Here is a 20,815-nt window from a genome sequence, read left to right as displayed (position 1 = left end):
TTTTGTGGTAGGTATTACCTGCACCCTTACTTTACAGGCCAGGAAACTGAGGCCAAGCAAAGCTATGAAGCTCATTGGACATCATAGCACATACGATAAGCCAAGCCCAGACTTAAGGCTTGTTTTCATGGGTCCATCGATTTTTTTCTTTTACTAAGCGTTCTAATAAATATTGAGCAAAAATTAGATACATTTTTATCATTAAGGCCCATTGCATCACGAGGAGATTCCTTGTGTGTCAGGGAATCATAAAAAAGCCTGGGGATTCATTCTGGGCTCTTCAGGCAAAGTGGGCTCTCTCACTGCTACATTATCCTAACCATAAAATTTTCATGAACTCATTGGAATGCATCTCACTGAGATTTGCTTACAGGTTGGAAGAAGGTTGTAATCCTAGGAGCCATGGGACACAATTTGTTGTAAATCACTACCCAGAATATTAAGAGACATGTACTGTGCAGATGTGCTTAGAAAAAATGGTAAGCCCAGTGGGTTTTTTTGTAGCCAATCTCAACAGACTATTTTGATACTACTACAGTCAACCTCCAATATTTCTGCTAAATGATTACTGTGAGCTATGTCCTATGCCAATACAGTCTCAGTCATTTATGAATCTTTTATTTATAAGGTTGTCATATTGCTATTAAGTTCCTGCAAGAGTCCTTAGGAGTTGACTGCAGTCAAAGAAGAACTCTGTAAGACCTTGATGTTTCTACTAAGAACAGTGTAAATCACATAAAATATAATTCCTTATATTAGTTCAAACCTAGACAATATGACTCCAGAGTTTATGCCCTTAACCATTAAGCTAATGACTGGACAAAACCTATACATTAAATAAAAATAAAGTCTGTGAAGTGCTTAGCAGAATGCCTGATACATTAATTTACTTTATAAATAAAAGCTTTCATAGTTTTAAACATTCAAGATTCTAATAGTTTGAAGAAGAAACCTTGACATATCATGAGTGTTTGTCACTGTCCTCATGAGGCATATTCTGTTTTCCGGAAGATCTTCTCCCATTCAAATTCTGACATGTTATGTAAGAAAAAGTACTGAGAAAAATTTAGAAAGTTTACACTAATGAGCAATGGAGAATATGATCAATTCAAAAGGATTGGATTAATATGGAAGCCCTGTAATCACGTGAGGAAGGACCAGAAAATTCAGAGATGTTTAGTCAATTTATGAATTCCTATATCAAAGATATATACTAGCTAAAGTAATGATGATTTTAATTAGGTTTTGTTTTTGTTTTTGTTTTTGTTTAGCTCCATGATTGAAGATCTTTCTATCATGGCAGGATGACAAGATTAAGGGAAAACAAACATCAAAAGGAGTGTCAAGTGGAAGGCTGAACACTTCCGTTTGTCATATCAGGAGAGGTCAAAAGAACAACAACAACGTGAACAAGAACAAGAAAAAGAGGGAGAAGGAGAAGGAGGAGAAGAACAGGAAGAAGAAAGAGGAGGAGGAAGAGAAGAAGAAAAATATCTTTAAAACTTAATTAACTAATTAATTAGATGTTTATTATTTATTTTAGAGAGAGAGCAGGTAAGTGGGGGGAGGGGCAGAGGGAGAAGGAAGGAATCTCAAACAGACTCAGTGCTGAGGGGAGGAGCCTAATGCAGAGCTCCATCCCATGACCCTGAGATCATGACCCGAGCCAAAATCAAGAATCCATTGTTTAACCAACTGAGCTACCCAGCCCCCCTCCAAAAAAAAAAAAAAAAAAGATTAAGGCAAGGATCTTCATAGTAAAATGGTTAGCTCTGGTGCAGCTTTATACATAACAAATAGTAAACACGTTGGATTGGATTGCATTCAGGCAAGGCAAAAACAACCATTTGTCAATAATGTGTTGGGTAATTATAGAAATGTGTGTGTGTGTGTAATTTTTAATAGTCTTCGAGAACAGTTTCTTGTTCTTCAAATCTTCCTGGGCACCTACACTGCACTCTCAGAGTTCTAGCAGAGGGCTCTCGGGGGGAAGACAGGGATGGCTCAAATCTCCATTTGTCTGCAGGCAATGTTGCCCAACTCTGCTGGTCCAAAGTCGTCCCAAGAAGAATGAGCTTTATTTTAAGTGATGAAATTGCTGAGCTCGAAGACCTTCTGCCTGGCTTTCTCCTTCAGGACTGTAAAAGGCTTATATGCCTTGTGGTTGCTGTCTGAAGCAATGGACTCTGTACGAGCTCCCTGAGGTTCTCTAAACACAGCACTTCACTCACTCCTCACTCTTTCTGCTTCTGATACCCTCTGGCCATCCTTCTCCTGCTTAATTCTTACTTTTCTTCCAAACTCCATTCAGGGGTTGCCTTTGCCAGGTTCTCCTCCCTGATGCTCTCCTCCTCTGGGCTTGTTCAGTGCCTGGATGTTGGCATCAGAGAAGCCATCATCCTGGATTGTTCTTACTGTCTGTCTGCCTCCATCAGACCGGCGTGTCCTTTGATCCCTGTAACTGGCGCGCAGCTCACAGTAGATACCAATATGTGCTCTTCAACTAAGTGAATGTTGGCTGCTTTCCCTCCTCCAGCCTGGTCCTGATATCAGCTCACAGAAAGTATCCGTTAGAGGATGTGGGAACCCTTTAGTGCCACCTAGGAATGTCTGCTGCAGCATTCAAGTGACGTGATCCAGAGGAAAGACAACATTCACATGGGTTGCTCTGAGAATCTACAGAAACAAGCAGACACTTGAGGACAGAAAACCTTATATCTGCTGCCGAGCAAATTGGGAAGCTTTAAGCCCAGCTACAGAACTGCTTCAGCTTGTGCAAAAGCATTTCAGTGATTCTATTTATAATTCGCTAGGCACCTGGTACATGTCAAGCATTGAACTGAAATCCAGCAGATATTTTCATCCTAGACGATACAGCACCTTTGGCCAGACCTCCTACATTGGACAGCACTGTCTCCCATGGGCTGGCATCCATCACTGTTCACGGGCCCAGTCCTCGTTTCTAGGAGACACCAGAGCACAGCAATGTCCTATTGAATTGTTTAACTTGAACAATTTCAGAAAACAGTCTTAATGGCACATTGAGTCCCTTTCATTGTCTTGGTTCACTAGTTATAAGTGGATTTCAATATGCATTTAATCAAAATACCCAGCTGCATCCATTTAAAAATGCAGCCCACAAAAAGCATCTAAGGGGGCCCCTTACCTCCCTGCTAAGAAAATGTAGAAGAGGTTTCACTACGATTTAGTTTTGCAGAAAACCAAACCCCTGAAACCAGCCATTTGTGATACAGACTTTAACTCTTCTTTTTGGTAACAAAGGCAGGAATCAAGTGTTTCCAAACAGATAAGAGATGAGGAGGGAAGGCCAGGTGAGGGGCCATAAGAACCCACCCACCTCAAGCTCCTGTGGCTGCATGTCCACAAGGAACCCTCAAAGTTTACTCAGAAAATCAACACCATGGAGTTGCTCACCCTCTTCTCAGAACTAGCAAGACTCACGAGACAGAGTCTATATCTGGAGATAGATTTACCAGTCAGATGCCCTTGGAAAATTATCAATTTTCTCAAGGTCTCATCATTTTCATTTTTAAGGTTTAGATAGCAAAGTGTACCACATAGGCTTTGTTACAGGTTGGATTATGTCTGCCAAATATTCATATGTTGAAATCTGAAATCCTAGTTATATGTAGAAATCCTAGTCATATGTTGAAGTTCTCCAGAACCTCAGACGGTGACCTGATTTGGAAACAGACTTACTGTAGATGTGACTAGTTAAGATATGGTCATGCTAGAGTAGGGTGGACCTTGAATTCAATATGACCAGTGTCCTTAAAACATAGTAATTTGGACTCAGCACACACAGGGCTAGGGTTAGTGTTATGTGAAGGCCGAGGTCAAGGTGATATGTCTACAAGCCAAGGACCCCAGGGAGCCCAGAGACTGCTAGCAAACCATGTGCAGCTGAGAGGGGCTATAATGGATTCTACCTCACAGTCTCAGAAGGATGAACCTTCATCTCCTTCTTCGGCCTCCAGAACACATTTCTGAGACAGCACATTTCTGCTATTTAACCCCTCCAGTCTGTGCTATTTTGTTACTGCAACCCCAGTGAACTAATGTAGGGCGGTTCTAAAGGTGGCGTGGGGAGATGCCTGTAGAAGCATCAAGCACTGGACCTGGAACATAGTAGGTGTTGTGTAGGTCAGGTCCTGTCTTTGTTCTGGCTGAGACACGGCTCACATGTGGAAAGCAGGGAGGATAGGCAGCATGCAGCCATAGTGCATGGGGTATTAACACATGTTTTCAATGGACAAGTCACTCCGCAAATGTGAATTGAACGCTTACTAGCTTACGTAGCTGGTTGCCTGAAAAAGTCCCTTTATTTTTTTTTTCTTCATAATATCTTCATAATTACAACAAGAGTGTCTTGAAAGTTGTTTTTTGTTGGGCAAACGTGGAGCAGACAGGCCTTGCCCTGCGGTGGAGTGTTATGAGGCCATGTGGCACTTGGGAAGGGCTTCTCCTAACAGAACCCCCTTTGTCTGCACAGCTGGTCTGCTGAGGAGAGGCTGCAACTCCATTCGAGGGAAGGAGCCTTCTGGGAGGTGGAAGGCTGAGACTCTGAGCCCTTCCATTTTGTAGTTCAATCTCATTAGAACCATTCTGATGGCGCAGGAGGGCCCTGATGGAAGTCTCCAGCAGGAAAGGGCATGAGGGCCCACACTCTAGCTCACACAGTGACCAGGGCTGGTCACACCTTGGGGAGGGGTTACGATCATGAGCACATCGGGGAGGGGGCACTGCATGCTTTGAGAATGTGGACCCCTGAGGAAGCTGATGAGTTGGGATCCCATCAGTTATTTGGGTATTTTGTTTGTGACTCCGTCGGGGAGCAACATGCGCCAGAAACCAGGATCTGGCCAAGGACCCATGCCCTCTCCAGAAATTTTGCTTTCTTTGCCAAAGGAACAGAATGATGACATTAAGCTTTACTTCCTCCTTTGTGTTGGCAGGTTGCTTCTCTGCCCCTTTACCAGCCTCTTCGCGGCCACCATCAGACACCTATTAACTCCTTATTCTCCACGTGCCATACCTTCCCCTCCTGAGCATCTCGCTTTAACCCCCGGGAGGGAAGCTGGTGGGAGTCACCTGTTTGGCAAACTGGAAATACACAGCAAAGCCACTGGAAATGGAAACACCCTTCCATCCCGCAACTGTACCACAGAGATTTTATTTGTGGCTATGATGAGAAAGAGTAAAAAATAAAATGGAGACAAGCCACACGTCTAACATTAAGAAATTGCGTATGTAAATAACGGGCCATGCACCACAGCACACGTGGTTCAAGGTGCTGTGGCAGAGAGGGGGCAACGGCCCAAAGGCCAAATCAGCCCACTCCTGCTGTTCCTGTCATTCAGCTTTGCAAACTCTGAATGGAGTGTCCCTGATGGAGAATGCCAGCCAACCGCCACTGTAGAGGAATCACCACATTTGGGAAATTACATTTTCAGGGAAAATGTAGATAAGGAAGCAGTATATGTGGTGGGCTCCATGTGTGGAAGCAGGTGGGGCGGGTGTGTGAAGGGGCATTGCCATGTAATCCCTCACCTGCAGAGTTTCTCCTCAACCATCATAATGGCTATAAGTGTTACCATTCCTATTACGCTTCTCATGCTCACCTGTGGTTTCCGAACTTTCCGTAATTAACATATATTCTTTTTAATACAATTAGAAGTTATTATTTAAAAAAGACAAGAATCCCTTTTCCTCACACAAAGGTTACAGAGTTCTATCTTGTTTGGGGGCATTTCTCAGACACCTGAGGAAGATTTTGACATTAAAAGAGGCAGCTGTGTGCAATCACCTCTGGATTTCTTTCAATTGTCTGGTCACGTGGTTCTATGTAGGCATAGGACCGATTTTCTCAGCAACATATGAAAGTTACCCAAGTGTCCATAACACGTTAGGCAGTGAGATATATGAGTGGCCAGTTTTAAATATTCAGTAAGAAAGTTTTGTGAAAGTTTCATAACAACAAAGAAAAAATGAGTCAATTGAGCAAAAGGTTCTAGGGCTTCACGTGGACCAGACACGCGCAACCAAGCGAGAACACCTCCCAGAGGCCTCTGGTTTCCTTTCAGTCCCAAAAAGACCAGAGTAGTTGTCTAACTCCCTATATTAATCTGGGACTGTGTTGTTCCACCAAATTAAAAATGTTAAAGTATCAGGAATTAATTTCCGTGCTAATTTGGGAAAATATGATTAAGAGCACATTTAAGAAAGAATTAAATGTAACAAGAGAGTCTTTTGGCAATAGTACAGGCTAAAATCGCTAGAGACATCAAACCAAATCCTGCAAGTCTGATTTCAAATAGCTATGCAGGGGTGCCTGGGTGGCTCAGTGGGTTGAGTGTCCAAATCTTCATTTCGGCTCAGGTCATGATCTCAGGGTAGTGAGATGAAGCCCCCAGCCAGGCTCCAAGCTGGGTGTAGAGCCTGCTTAAGATTCTCTCTCTCCTTCTCCCTCTGGTCCTGCTCCCTGCCTCAAAAGACAAAAAACAAAAAACAAAAAGAAGCTATGTAAAAGGCTATTTAGCTTTATGTGCTTCCCATCATTATAGGGGAGGAAAAGGACCACCACACTGGAAAGTGCTGCATAGATGCTTGCCGAAGGAAGGAGCCATAACTCACCCAACACATTTAGCTTTGCTCTTCCCTAGATTACTCAGGAAGATGAGCTCAAGGACAACTCTTTCTTTCTTTCTTTTTTTTTTTTTTTTTTTTTTTGGTAAAGATTTTACTCATTTATTCATGAGAGACACAGAGAGACAGGCAGAGACACAGGCAGAGGGAGAAGCAGGCTCCCTTCAGGAAGCCTAATGTAGGCTCAATCCCGGGACTCCGTGATAATGCCCTGAGCCAAAGGCAGATGCTCAACCGCTGAGCCACCCAGGCGTCCCTCAAGGACAACCCTTATAGTAGAAAGCCAAAGCTTGATGAGCCCAATGCAAGGGCCTTACAGGAGCTCATTACAAGCTAGATCTTAAGCTAACGCTTCAAATGCCTGTGTATCAGATGTCTCACTGAGAGCTCCTACCCAAGTGCCTCCATGAAGGAAATCTTTGTTGAAAACTCCAAATGCATGAATATCATACGTATTGTTTGCTCTTTCTAGGTGGCCTCCTTTTCTGCCTCTGAAGTTTGAAATTGAATTAAATCTCAAGTGCAGAACCATTTTGGGGGAGCACAGACAAACACACATGAATTAAAACAAGGTACTCTGGGTCCGTGGGAAACTCCTCAGGCCAGACACACAACTTTCCATAGCAGCCATCGCTTAGCACTCAGTAAGAGATCTGAGAGCAGAGCAAGCTCACAATTTCATGACTATATCTGTCTCCCAATCCTCAGGCCCTTCCTCCTGTGCCTCTTGCATTCTCAAAAGTACACTCAACAGAGCATGGAGGGGATGTTCTTTCTCACCACCTGCTTTTAGACATCATGGAGCAGAACTCACAGAGACAAGAACACTTGGGTGAAACACTTGGAGAGATTAAAGCGTGGGTCCACACATCACTTTATTATGTTCTTTCACCAAAGTCTGGTAGTGTCGGGTTCTGAGCTTGACGCATCAAGTGTCTCATCTGTCGACAGCCTCTTCTATCAGCTCCCTTGCTCATCCATGGTCTCAAGCGGACTCAAGGTTTTCTCACACTCTTAACACACTCAGCACATTCTTATTGGAAAATATGTCCAGATCATCTTTGTTGCCAAAAAAAGAGAGTATGTGATGATGTTGTTTATTGCTCCTCATATACATGTATGTATATGTGTAAAATAGGATCAGATTTCTATATTGAGATTTATCAGCAAGGACTGATGACCTAAAGAGTTGTAATATTTCCTGAAGTGCCCTAACCCTATTAACACACAATTTCATTTTTAATGAAATTGTTAATAAAACCAACATTGTATCTTCTGGGATCTCTCTTGGATGTTGCCAGGAGGATGATCATGATGCTTCCTCACCTACACGCTTCTCAAACAGGGTCCTGTGGACCTGATAGGGTGAGACACAGCACAGCCAGGGAGAAGGCTGTACCCAGGGCTCTGATAGTCACCTGTAAGAGGAAGAGAAGAGCCCCAAGCCCTATGTATGGAAGGTTCAGATCTCAGAGGACTCAGGGAGCTGGGGAAAAGGAATAATTACATCCAGGGGAGAACCACATCCTCAAAGGCCACCTTTAGGTGTTCAGCTCATTCTTATCCCTAGCAGCGTCATGCTGCTCACAGCCCAGCAGGCTTTGGGGAAGCATGCTTTGCTCATTAGAAAGAATATTGCTTTATAGGCATTGAAGTCATGACATTCAGTACATTGCACAGCACCAGTTAAATGAACTAAGGAATGTGATGTAACTTGAATGGTGCTGGCAAGACACACAAGAATTAAAGAAATGACGAGTGAATATCCATGTGGCTTTCCATTCCGGCTGAAGTAATTATAATCCTCCCACTGGGGAACCAAAGCTCTGACAAGTGCTGGCTTTACCACCTATTGACTTGTGACCTGAGCATGGTTCTTCTCATTCTTTTTTTTTTTTTAAGATTTATTTATTTATTCATGAGAGACACACAGAGAGAGAGAGGCAGAGACACAGGCAGAGGGAGAGGCAGGCTCCATGCAGGGAGCCCAATGTGGGACTCGATCCCCCCAGACTCCAGGACCACACCCTGGGTCAAAGGCTGGCGCTAAACCGCTGAGCCACCCAGGGATCCCCGGTTCTTCTCATTCTTAAATTGAGTTTCTTCATTTGCATCCAGAGATATACCCAGCTCCTACTTAGTAGTTTTATTGTGAAGATGAGGTGAGAAAGAATAGAGATGTCAAATGTTTCCTACTGTACCAGGTATAGAGGAAGAAGGATACTTCCCTTTACTGTGACCAATTCTAACAACAATCCTGAAGGACATTAAGTTCATTTTATAGATTAGAAAACAAGTTTAGAAAGGTTATGCAATTTTCCCAAGGTAATACAGATGGTAAATGAGGACACCGGATTTCAGTCCAGTTCCTTCAAGAGCCAACACCCATGCTCCTAGTTCAGCACCTTGCTGACTTGCACATGCCTCCTGGGGATCTTGTGAAGATGCAGATTCTGACTCAGTAAAACTGAATCAGTCCAAGATTACATATGTTTAATAAGCAACGAGGAGATACTTATACTGCAAGCCTGTGGAGGATACTTTGAGAAGTGAGGTTCTAGAACATTCTGCGTCCTTATCAAGCCCTGAGGACTGAATGATATGAGCACACCTGAGAGAGGGATGGATAAACATCGACACTGAATTAAAAGAAGAGGAAGAAGAGGGGCGCCTGGAAGGCTCCATCAGTAAAGCGTTTGCCCTAAGCTCAGGTCATGATCTTAGGGTCCTGAGATCAAGCCCCAAGTAGGCTCTCTACTCAGCGAGGCGTCTGCTTCTCTCTTTGCCCCTCCTCCAGGGTTGCACATGTTCTCTCTCTCTCTCTCTCTCTCTCAAATAAATAAATAAAATCTTTAAAAAGAAAGAAGAGGAAAAAGGAAAAAAGAGAATGACTGAAGGAAATCAGGCTCTGAAAAAGGGGCAATAAGTCATCTGTCACACCTACACACCCGGGATCACATGTGTTCATTTAGCAGCATACATGCATCCAGCATTTTATATATGTGTCAGAAAACCAGGGCAGCCTGGTGGCTCAGAGGTTTAGTGCCACCTTCAGCCCAGGGCATGATCCTGGAGACCCAGGATCAAGTCCCACGTCAGGCTCTGTGCATGGAGCCTGCTTCTCCCTCTGCCTCTCTGTCTCTGCCTCTGTCTCTGTCTCTCTGTCTCTCTCTGTGTGTGTCTCTCATGAATGAATAACTAACATCTTTAAAAATAAAAAAAAATTTTAAAAATAAAATCTTAAAAAAAGAAAACCACACAGAATTATGAAAGTCTGCTTTAGTCTCAATGTTGTAAAAGATTTAAAAGTAGTTTTTTTTTTCTTTTGTCCTCATCTCTGATACCCAAACTTTCAGAACAGCTAGGTTTCTGGGTTATTAGGTCACTGGGCTAGAACGGGATGAGCAGCTGGCAGTTTAGGAGCTAAGTTATTCTCAGAGCTACAATCTCATGCACAGACTTTGTAGTCAGATGAACAGAGGTCCACATCCAGTTTCTTCTGGAACTTAGATTCCTCTTCTATGAAATAGAAATTCTGTTTTATTTCTCAAAACTTCCTGAAGATCAAAATGAGTTACTCTGCATGAAGCACTTAGAGTAAATCCTGGAATGAAATGAGCTCTCAACCCTCATGGGCTTTAATGTTACCACTGATGTGGACAGAGCAGTGATCTTTGAGCCTGGGCAGGGAAATGGAAACCATCCCTCACCTTTATCAAGGCTTGCCATGTGCCAGGTGCTAGCCCTCATTGGATTCTCCCCCACACCAGTAATATTTTCTATTATTCTTTCACTGATGATATTTTACAGATGAGGAAACTGAGGCACAGAAGGATAAGGCAGTTGCCCAAGTCACAGGGCTAGCAGGTAGTGAGACTAGTATTTGAACCAAATGATATGACTTCACGAGCCTTACTCTTGTTGTCCTCTACTCTCCAATTGTATTTTTTGGTGGTGGTGGTGGTTGTCACTGTGGTTACAGGTTAGAGGAAGTTCCTTGGGCTGCTAAAAATCTCAACAAAACAATTATTTTTAACTTACTGGTAGAGGTGATCAGAAAAGTTTATAGAGAGGTGATATTTATCACTACAGTCACCCTGATAACGCACAGAGGGACAGATCCATGCCCTGAGACCAGCCGTTAATGACATCCCTTTGTGTGGTATACTGATCTCGGCCCCGTCTCCGCTACTGTCAGAACTGATTAAGCTAAACACGTTTTCAGTAATGCCGTTCAAAGACTTCTGTAATTGACTGTATGACGAGTTATACATAAGCAACTGAATTAGCAAATCTACCAACTCTCTCCAACAAAGAGCCTCGGAAGAAAATGAGCTAATTATGCATATGCTGTCCAGACAAGGAAGAGGGTGTGAAGCAAGATGCCTCTTCATTATAGAGAGAAGCAGCCCTTCCCTCAGAGGGCACAGAACTGAGAGCATACATAGAAAGGATCGAGGGATCCTGCAGCCAACCCCTTCTGTTCTGTTGAGGGAGGAGATGAACCGCCAACAGTCTTGCTTCCTGAAAATCAAAGAACACTTCCGTCTCTTGTCGCCCTGAACCAGGCATGGTAACTATGCATGCTGTGCACTCAAGGAATGTGGATATAAACAGATGCAAATGGAAAATGGCAGCTGTCATTTAAGGAGTGGTTACTATGTACTAGTCATAGGTTGGGAGCTTTCCCATTCTTCCTCATTTCTAATGCTCAGGAATACCCTGTAAGTGTATCACTCAGTTTCTCAGATGGGCACCAAAGTTCAGAGGTTTACTGAATGACCAATATCACAAGTCAATGAGAGCCCAAGTGACCCTGGGCTACAGCCACCAGGGTTCTTTCGCCTCCATGCTTCTCTCCCATGACAACCTCAGGATGTCTCCTGCTATATGGGTTAGGGGTGGGGCTGGTACTCCTGGATGAACTCCAGGGTCAGGGCAGGGGCAAGGCAGCAGGACATATGCCCAGAGGGATGCACAAAAACTACACTGCACAGAATAATGCATGTCCCTTCTAAAGACAGAAGTTTCAACTCTATTCCAGTCAAACAAGTCCAATCTGGATCCTCATGGATTTTGCTGGAGAGCCATCAGAGATCCCTGTGTTATTAAACCCTGCCAAATCCCCATGCTGATATGTTGATATGTTGGCATCTGCAAAAATGTGCTAAACACACTTCCCCCAGTTAGCTGAATTTTCCCTAGTTGTTCTCACGAGCATTTCAGTTTTACCATGACAAAATGATTTCCATTTCAGTTACATATTGAGAGTCTGTGATTCTCATCCTTCCAATTCTTTTACCAAATCCCTAAAGACCAGCCTTTAAGAAAAGCACAATGGTTTCCATTTCTTTGTGTTACAGGGGTAAGATCTTCCCTCAACATAAAGATTAATCACATGCTGGGGTGGCCTGGGTGGCTCAGTCGGTGAGGCATCTGCCTCTGGTTTGGGTCTTGATCTCAGGATCCTGGGATCAAGCCCCATATCAAACTCCCTGCTCAGTGAGGAGTCTACTTCTCCCTCTCCCTTTGTCCTCCCTTCTCCCCCATTTGTGCTCAAGCTGTCTCTCTCAAATAAATAAAATGTTTTAAAATAAAATTAATTTCATTAGTATTGTTATACTCCCATTGTTTGGTCTGTTAATGATACATCATATCACTGAAAGAGAACAGGGCAGGTGTACAACCCAATAGCTTCTTAGAATCTGGGAATTAAAAGGATAGTAAGGGGTGCCTGGCTGGCTCAGCCAGTGGAGCATGTGGCTCTTGATCTCTGGGTTATGGGTTTGAACCCCATGTTGGGAATAGAGATTACTTAAAAATATAAAATCTTTTTTTTTTAAAGATAATCACTGGCTTAGCTTCTACCTAAAGCTGTTGCATAGAATTAACAAAATGCGGCAGAATTTTAGAGATACACAGTCTCTTAGAGGCAACCTAGTCTAATCATCATATTTTTACAAGTGAGGACAAATTGAGACTTTAAAACAGAGAAATCAGTCTATAAATTCCTGGCCTACCATACTCCTGTGTATAACTTAGGACAAAATACTTAACCTATTTGTGCTTCAGTCTCCTTAATTGGCAGAAGGAGATAAACATGACCATTCCCAGGGCATTAATGAGTATTCAGGACCCCACTTCTGTTTTACTGATCCCTGTGCACCCAAAACCTAGCTCAGCACTTGGTATGTAGTGGTGATTAATACATACCTGTGGGAGCATCATGAATTTGAAAGCCTGGCTGATGGGCTGATCCATTGTGTGTGTTCAAAACTATTAGTTTCCCTTCTTGTAAATGAATCTTCTAAGGTCATAGAGTAAGTCATCAAATTGAGACCAGAGTCTGAAGCTGATTTGTGTGTCAGAGCTCCTTGCCTAAGAGTGAAGAATGGAGAGGGGAATGGGCTTGGGAATAGGTCAGGGGGCCCCACAGCTGGAAGAGATTATGCTTTCCTTTGCCTGGGGTAAACTTGAACTGTGACTTTCTGTTATTCTGAGATGAGAGAAATACCCAAGTCAAACTCTTCCCTGTCCCAACCTCCAGCCATCACAGGAGGGATCCTGTGGGCAGAGCCGACCACCTCTGGCTAATTCATCCCAGGTGGCCAACCGCCATCAGTAATAGCATGCCTGTTCATAATCAAAACCCAGCTCATAAGCAAAGGTGAATAAGAAAAGGGGTGCTTATTGAGAAGCCCAAGAAAACATGTCTATTTTTGCACAATGCACTTCTCGATCTTGCAGTGACAAATGGTGCTGGACATTTTATACACATGTCCCTGCAGAGCCTGACTTTGGCCTTGATTCCACAGAGTCATTGGCCTGACTTCTGTGGCCTCGCTTGCTCTGGTTGGAGGCAGCCATACCAAACCATCTCCCACTTGCACCCCACCGTGAAACAAGCTCAGCAACTTCCTGTGCTCCGGGCCTGTAAGCTGTCAGCCCTCTGATTCTTTCAGTGGCTCCTTCCTCTGTGCTCCCACAAGACTGGCTTTGCTCCTAGACCCCGGCACCTATCTCCATCTGCATTAAATTAGATTTCTCTGAATGTGCTTTCACATCCCCCCAAGCTCTCCCCAAATCATGGCCACATGTGAGGAGGTTTTGTGGCCTGCCCAGTACCCTGGTCATGGGAGGGGCAGTACCGATGTTTATGCTGGATATATCTCTCTATCCCAAATCCCTCACCATGTCCATTTTTTCTAAAATCACAAGTGCTTGTCCGATCATAGAAAAATCTTTCCATGGGAGTGTCTGGCTGGCTCAGTCGGTAGTACATGTGACTCTTGATCTCAAGTTGTAAGTTTGAGCTCCACATTGGGTGTAGAGATTACTTAAAAAGTAAAATTTTTTAAAAAGTTTAGGAAAAAAATCTAACTATGAACACCTTTCTTAAAGTTTTCTCCTTCACCTTTCTACCTTCACACACATACCAACCCTCTGTATGTTCTTCAATCTTAATCCTCCTATACAGCTAGTCTGGAGCTATGAGAGAACCAAAATATTCAGTAGTGTAAGACTGAACTGAAGTTTTGTCTTCTCTGGATAGGTTGACCAAACAATAAATAGATCATCAAAACACAGACATTTTTGTGAGTGAAAGGGAGCGTTGTAACATTAATACGGCAACAGGAACAAGCTGTACGTTACCTTCTTAGAAAACCAGAATGCAGAGTCAGACAAACTCTAGTATTGGGTGCATCTGGGGTATGTTTTCCAGAAATATGTAAGTGGAAGACCCTGGGAAATGAGAGTTTCAGTGAACATGCCAGATCAAAAGGCTGTGCCTCCAAAGTTGAGTGAGAGGTGTAGACCATGCACAGTGTCCTCTAACTGCACCCTTGCTCCTGTATCCGATGCCAGGGCATAAAAGTAGAACCTCTACATAATAAAACCCCAGTAGGAAAGCAAGAGTGTGGAAAGGCTTATCTTGTGCTCATGTGGAAGATCAAGGACATCCACCCTAAGGAGATGGAGGGCATGTACTGGAGCCAAAAACAAGCCATTTAAAAAGCAAGAGCCTGGACTCATTCCACATTTCAAATGGGAGATGATTGGGAGTGAGATGGAACCTCCCACTCTACTTGCTCAGTGGAGAGCTGGGCTCCTACGAAGCCTTCTGGAAACTCCTTCACATTGAAGGAAACATGGCTTTCTACACTTGTGCAGGTGGTGGCCCTGGAGGAAATTTCCACTCCATCACCCTATGGCGCCCGATTTGTATTCTCAGGTTGCTGGTCCTGAGGAAACATCAGTTATCCACCCATTATGAGTCCATACTGATAGAAATAAACAAATTAATATTAAATAGGTGAGGGGCACCCTGCGGATTCTGTTATCACAAATGTAGAAGAAATGATGAAATGAGAGAAGCACCATGAGGCAACCACCATAGCAATAACTGATTCTGGAAAGAATCACTGGTGGATGCTTAGTAGAGAAGATTTGATGAGAAACAATCTCACCACAATGTAGTAATATAGTATGTATTGGTGATATAATGGTAATAATAGAGTAATGCCATATATGTTAACAATGTAATAGTAATAGAGTATGTTAGTAATGTAGTAATAGAGTGTACGTTAGTAAGATAGTAATATATGATGTTAATGTAGCAATATAGTATGTATTACTAATAGAGTAATAGTAATAGAATAACTTCATATGTTAGTAATGTAGTAATAGTAATAGAGCATATATTAGTAAGATAGTAATACATGATGCTAACCTAGTGTAGTACCTCACCACCATATGGTAGTATTTTATAAGAAAAATAATAGGAACTTTGCAGTGAGAATTCTGGAATACGTCATCCTAACCAAGAGATCACAATTGAAGTCACCAGGACTGAGACAGTAATCATGTCATGCTCCTGATTGACTTATCTCTACTAGCATGGACTTCTCAACTGTCCCATTATTCAGTGGGTATATAAGCTGGTGCTGTCATTGCTGGTTGACTTTTTGGTACTCAAATTGTGCCAGATGTGGCAGTGGCATCCCCTTTGAGCTAGTCCCTATGCCTTTGGACATGTGTCCTTATTCTCTGAGCCTTGCCTCACTTCCCAACACAATAATTTTTGAAAGATGGTGGGCACATCCTCATTTGATCTCACACAGTGTTGAAGTAGAGTTGAATACAGGCTAAATAATAGTGAAAGTGAATATAAGGGAAGGGAGAAGAAATGTGTGGGAAATATCAGAAAGGGGGACAGAACATAAAGACTCCTAACTCTGGGAAATGAACTAGGGGTGGTGGAAGGGGAGGAGGGTGGGGGGTGGGGGTGAGTGGGTGACGGCACTGAGGGGGACACTTGACGGGATGAGCACTGGGTGTTATTCTGTATGTTGGTAAATTGAACACCAATAAAAAATTATTTTATTAAAAAAAAGAATACAGGCTAATTAGATTTGTTTCAACTTTACCCATGAGAAGAGATTTCAAATTCTAGAAATCAGTGTGTGCCTGGGATCTCAGAGTTTATCTAATTCAACCTTTTTCATTCCCAGAGTAGGGACCAGAGGCTCAAGGCAGAAACTACTTGTCCAACAAACCCATTTTATAGAAACCCTTCAGGATGAACCAGAAGAGCAATGCTTCAGAGAGACTCCAATGTAAGTGAAAACAGTATGAAGTCCAAGCATGTTCTCTGGGAGAGTCTGCAGCGTTTGGCTCCTGTGTCTGACCAGGATAGCCCAATAAACCATTTTTATTACAACATGCATAACAGATTTGCCAGCCATCCCCACATTTACAGATGGCCATTAATTTTTTTTTTCCTAACATAATGCATTCCACTCACAAAAAAAAAAAAAAAAAAAAAAATCCCTACTCGTCATAAATTGTGAGTGCAGAGAGGCAGCATTACAGTTAAACACTGAGAAATAAATGCTCCTCATTATTCCCTCATTTATTATTTCTTGCAGGATTTGAATATATCTTAAAGAATATCTTTGAAAAAAGCCATTAGGTCCATTACAAGGCTTCAAAACCTCTCTGGGTACTTTAACCTATGCAAAACTAAAGAGGTACTAAAAAGTAGTCTTACAATGGAAGTTGAGGGATTGAAATACCCAATTACTGATTTTGCTGTTGTTTTGTTATTACAGGAGGACTCTCCAGCCATCCAGGAAGAAAGTTACTAAGGATCTTCCCCATTTCCAGAATTTTCATATTAAAAATGATTGTATTTTAGGGAGTTCTTCAAGAAAGCTATTCAATTGAGCATGCAGTAGGAAATGATCAATATGTAGAAAAAATGTTTTCCAAACTGACTTTTATATCAATAGATATTACTTAGGAAAAAAGAAAGTTTCTTAGTCAAATAAGTTATCTTTGCTTATCTTTTTTTTATTTTTTTTATTTTTTTATTTTTTACTTTCCTAGTTCCTATGATAAAGCTAGTGTTATTGTGTTCTTCTATGAGGACACCTTTGGAAAATACTGACTTAGAGATCTGATATCTAAAAAGAAGAGGAGATCTGTGGACTCCATTTTGCAGGGAGAGAAAAATAAAATAGGAAAAGAGCTTCCAGCATTTTCTGGCAGGCTTTGGTGAGCAGCAAGCATCACTGGCAAAAATGAACAGGATGTTAGAGTTTCTGTTCATCCAGTAGACCAATTCAATATATATACTGAATGCCTGCTAGGTACCAGGGATGCAAGAAAAGCAGAAAAGACACTGTATCTTATTAGGATAGAGACAATTTAACAAGTCGTAAAAGTCAATGATGCCATGACTGTGATCTGGAAAGAAAAGCAGAGAGTGGACCCAGTCCTCCAAAGAAAGGAGAGCGGGGTGGGGGTGGGGGGGTGGGGGTGGGGGGTGTTTCCCTGAGCCTGAGTCATGGAAAAACCTTGCTAGTTTCCTGCATGTTTTACTGTCATTCAACTAAAAAGAAGAAAAGAAGTGTTGAAGTGTATGTGCCCAAGATTCTTTATAAATGGTAGGTCTGATGTTCAATTCCTGGAGGTCTGGGCCCAGTGCAGATTCTTTCTACTGTATCTCCACAGGGAGCCAAGATACTTATTATTCTTAATTCTTACAAAACCACTTACTAAGCATCTTTCATGCACAAGACCAGAGAACAGAAGGAAAAGGAGAAGACACGGGACAAACTATATCTTTCAGATACAGTTTATATTCCCATTAGGGAAACTGAGACATGTAATTTCACTTAGAAACAGATCAATGGAGGTAGAAACTGGTGTGGGATATTCAAAGGATAGAGAGAAAAATTCTAGCTTAGAAATTAGAGAAGTTTCCATAAGGATGGCAGCTTGTGAACCAGAGTCTAAGACCTTGAGAAGTGACCAGACTCTAGATGCATGAAGAAGACAAAGTGACAGTAAGATACTCATGGTCCAGATGGGTACAATGCAAGGTGCATGTGGGGAGCTGTGTGACAGAAAGCTAGGAAGGTCAATGGCACCTGATGCTGGGGGTCCCCAGAAGAGTCGACCCACTGCTCAGCCATCAGAGCTAGAATAATGGCCCAGGCCTAGGCCCAGCCGGAACTATCTTCCTTGGATGCCAAAACACATGGTTGGTCAAGAGCACCCCACTGGGCAAAGAATTGGAATAACATTACAGCAGGCAACTGGAATTCCTAATTGTAACCCAAGTATATTTTAAGACATTTTCACAGTGAGTGCTTTGTCAGGAGTTGCTCAAAAGGGATTATATGAAGTAGATGAAGCAGAAAATCACCCAAACCAAATCAGTAGGAGAACAGAACAGATTTTAATGGATTTGGCTAAAGGAGAAAGACTAAGTGATAACAGATCTGTTCTAAATATATATAAACACTAAATTATTACTATTAGAAATACAGATTTCATTATATTTGGTCCATTTTTAATGTCAGCAAACATCTTTTAATATCTATAAGATGCCGAGAGGTGTCATATAAGATGGTGAGGACACAGAAAGGCATAACACAAAATCCTTGATTTAACTGGCTTACAGTTGAGTGGGGGGGGGGGCATTAATAACTTTAAAAAGACCAATTTAAAATAGTAAGCCAGATGGGATAGGGAATACAGGAAGAGTGCACACTCACCGGAACTTTTCTCTCTGCCCTCACACGCCTCTGAGCCCTGGGACTGCCTTTCCAGTGCCTAACCAACATATAAAATATACAACGCAGTAATCGGATCTTCTTTCTCCTCTCTAAGAAGGAACACATGAGCTTCAGTGGCATCTGGAACCAGCTTTACAGAAAGAGCATTCGGAAATAAAATTCCTAAGATCTGTTAAACAAGGATAATGAGGTAGCAGTGATAAAACTCTGAATATAAAGAGTATCCATACATTTCTAGGAAGGGGAAACTACGCCACCAAATGAGAGAAACATTTCAATCCCTTTAATAATGGATGGAGAGAGTGAGAGCTCACATATATGAAGGCTCCTATGAGCTAGGAGTGTATAATGCTGATCAGGGGAGCAGTGTCCCAAGGTCAAACACCTAGAAAGTGGCCCAGCCAAGGTTTTCACCCAGGCTAGCCTAACCCAGAGTTCATGCTCCTCCTGCTATGTAGACCATTTATCATACGACAACATGATAGTCTACTTATTGGTCTCCCCATTACATCGTGTTTCATATCCCATTAACCCAAGTCTCTGGTACATAGTAGATAGATGTTCAATACAGTTTTGTTAAATGATTGAAAGACTGAGTCCAAGATTGGTTACTGGACTATTCCATCTGCATTTGCTGTAATCTGTTTAAAACCTTCATCCCCCACATTCTTAGCAGGAAGACAAATCTTTGACCTTCCTAGCACTCTGCTTAGCATTTTCTAGCAGGAGAATCTCCCTGAATGCTAATTACCATTTCTTTTTACTTTTCTTTTCTACTCCATTCCAAGCAGATAGCCAGCCTTTGTATCCTTTTGCCTCAAATTATCCTGGGGCAAAGGAAAGAGGAAGAGATCTCTTGAGACAGAGATCTCTCTCGAAAGAGAGAGACAATAATTCCCAGATCCCAGAAAGGGTACAGACATGGGATCCTGTGAGTTAGAGGCCCTCATGGCTGGCTTTGCCTTCAGAACTCAAAGAAGGGATGAGGCTTCTATCCAGTGATGGGATGGATGGTGCAACTAAGAAGGTAGCTATAGCCATTTCCCAGACCACCAGCAATAGACAGAGCTACAGAGCCACAGAGTCAAACTACCCAGTTGCAAGGAGATGGGATAGCCAAGATGTCAACATTGACCACAACAGATCACAGATTAGAGGGCCTTCCAACAATTGATGTATACCATGCTCTTGTGCAATGCAAAGAAAATGGAAGAACCCAAATCATCCTTAAAATTCAATATAGCAGTATTAAGGCTTAGAGTTTGAATGAAATTTATTCAAAGTAAATATTTTAATTGATCACTTTAAATTTGAAAGCTTTGGCATCACCATACTTACACTTATTTTTTTTATTTATTTATGATAGTCACAGAGAGAGAGAGAGAGAGAGAGGCAGAGACACAGGCAGAGGGAGAAGCAGGCTCCATGCACTGGAAGCCTGACGTGGGATTCGATCCCGGGTCTCCAGGATCGCGCCCTGGGCCAAAGGCAGGCGCTAAACCGCTGTGCCACCCAGGGATCCCCATACTTACACTTATTGAAGGGATTATACATGGTTTCTCAGAAAGAGAAGTGGGAGAGGACTTCCATTAGGGGCTAAAAGCGTAGGGGAATAGGCAAGAGGTACAGTGTTGCCTCAGAAGCATTGCCCATCCATGAGTTCCACAGTGGTAAGGAGGGCTCTTGGGCAGTTCCCTCACCCTAAGAACTAAGAAAATGGTGCTCAGTGCCGTCAGACAAGTCAAAGCAGGCCACGGGATCCAGGTCACAGCAAAGATTCAGTTGCTATAGACTTGTGAGAGCTTCTAGCCTCAGGAATCAGGGCCTCTTGGACAGAAATATCTTAGTGATGCCTGGTAAGTGTGGTCTAGAGGGGCCTTCAAAAATGATTTGCTTTGTATAGACTCAAGATCTTTGTAGTATTGGAAGCTCAGTTATATTATCAGCCAATGATGTCTGTTCCCTGTCCGCCTCATCTTATCATCATGACGATCAGTCTGATTAAACCAGATATAAAGAAAATACCATCACAGAGCATTTCTTCCATAGCCTATCTGATGAAT

At 42.5% G+C, this 20,815-nt stretch overlaps 1 long non-coding RNA gene across 1 annotated transcript in view; it reads right to left on the bottom strand.

Annotated features, from left to right (window-relative positions):
* Positions 1-6,280: 6,280 nt before the first annotated feature.
* LOC144324730 (uncharacterized) overlaps positions 6,281-20,815 on the bottom strand; it is a 39,444-nt gene continuing 24,909 nt past the window's right edge. Inside the window, exon 3 of the long non-coding RNA XR_013390159.1 lies at positions 6,281-6,502. This is a non-coding gene — a long non-coding RNA (uncharacterized LOC144324730). The remainder of the gene's footprint in view (positions 6,503-20,815) is intronic.

Source organism: Canis aureus, chromosome 12 (genome assembly GCF_053574225.1).
Source record: "Canis aureus isolate CA01 chromosome 12, VMU_Caureus_v.1.0, whole genome shotgun sequence".
In the NCBI taxonomy this organism is placed as follows: Eukaryota; Metazoa; Chordata; class Mammalia; order Carnivora; family Canidae; genus Canis; species Canis aureus.
The sequence above is the reverse complement of the archived record's forward strand: the minus strand, read 5'-3'. Positions and strand labels throughout refer to the sequence as shown.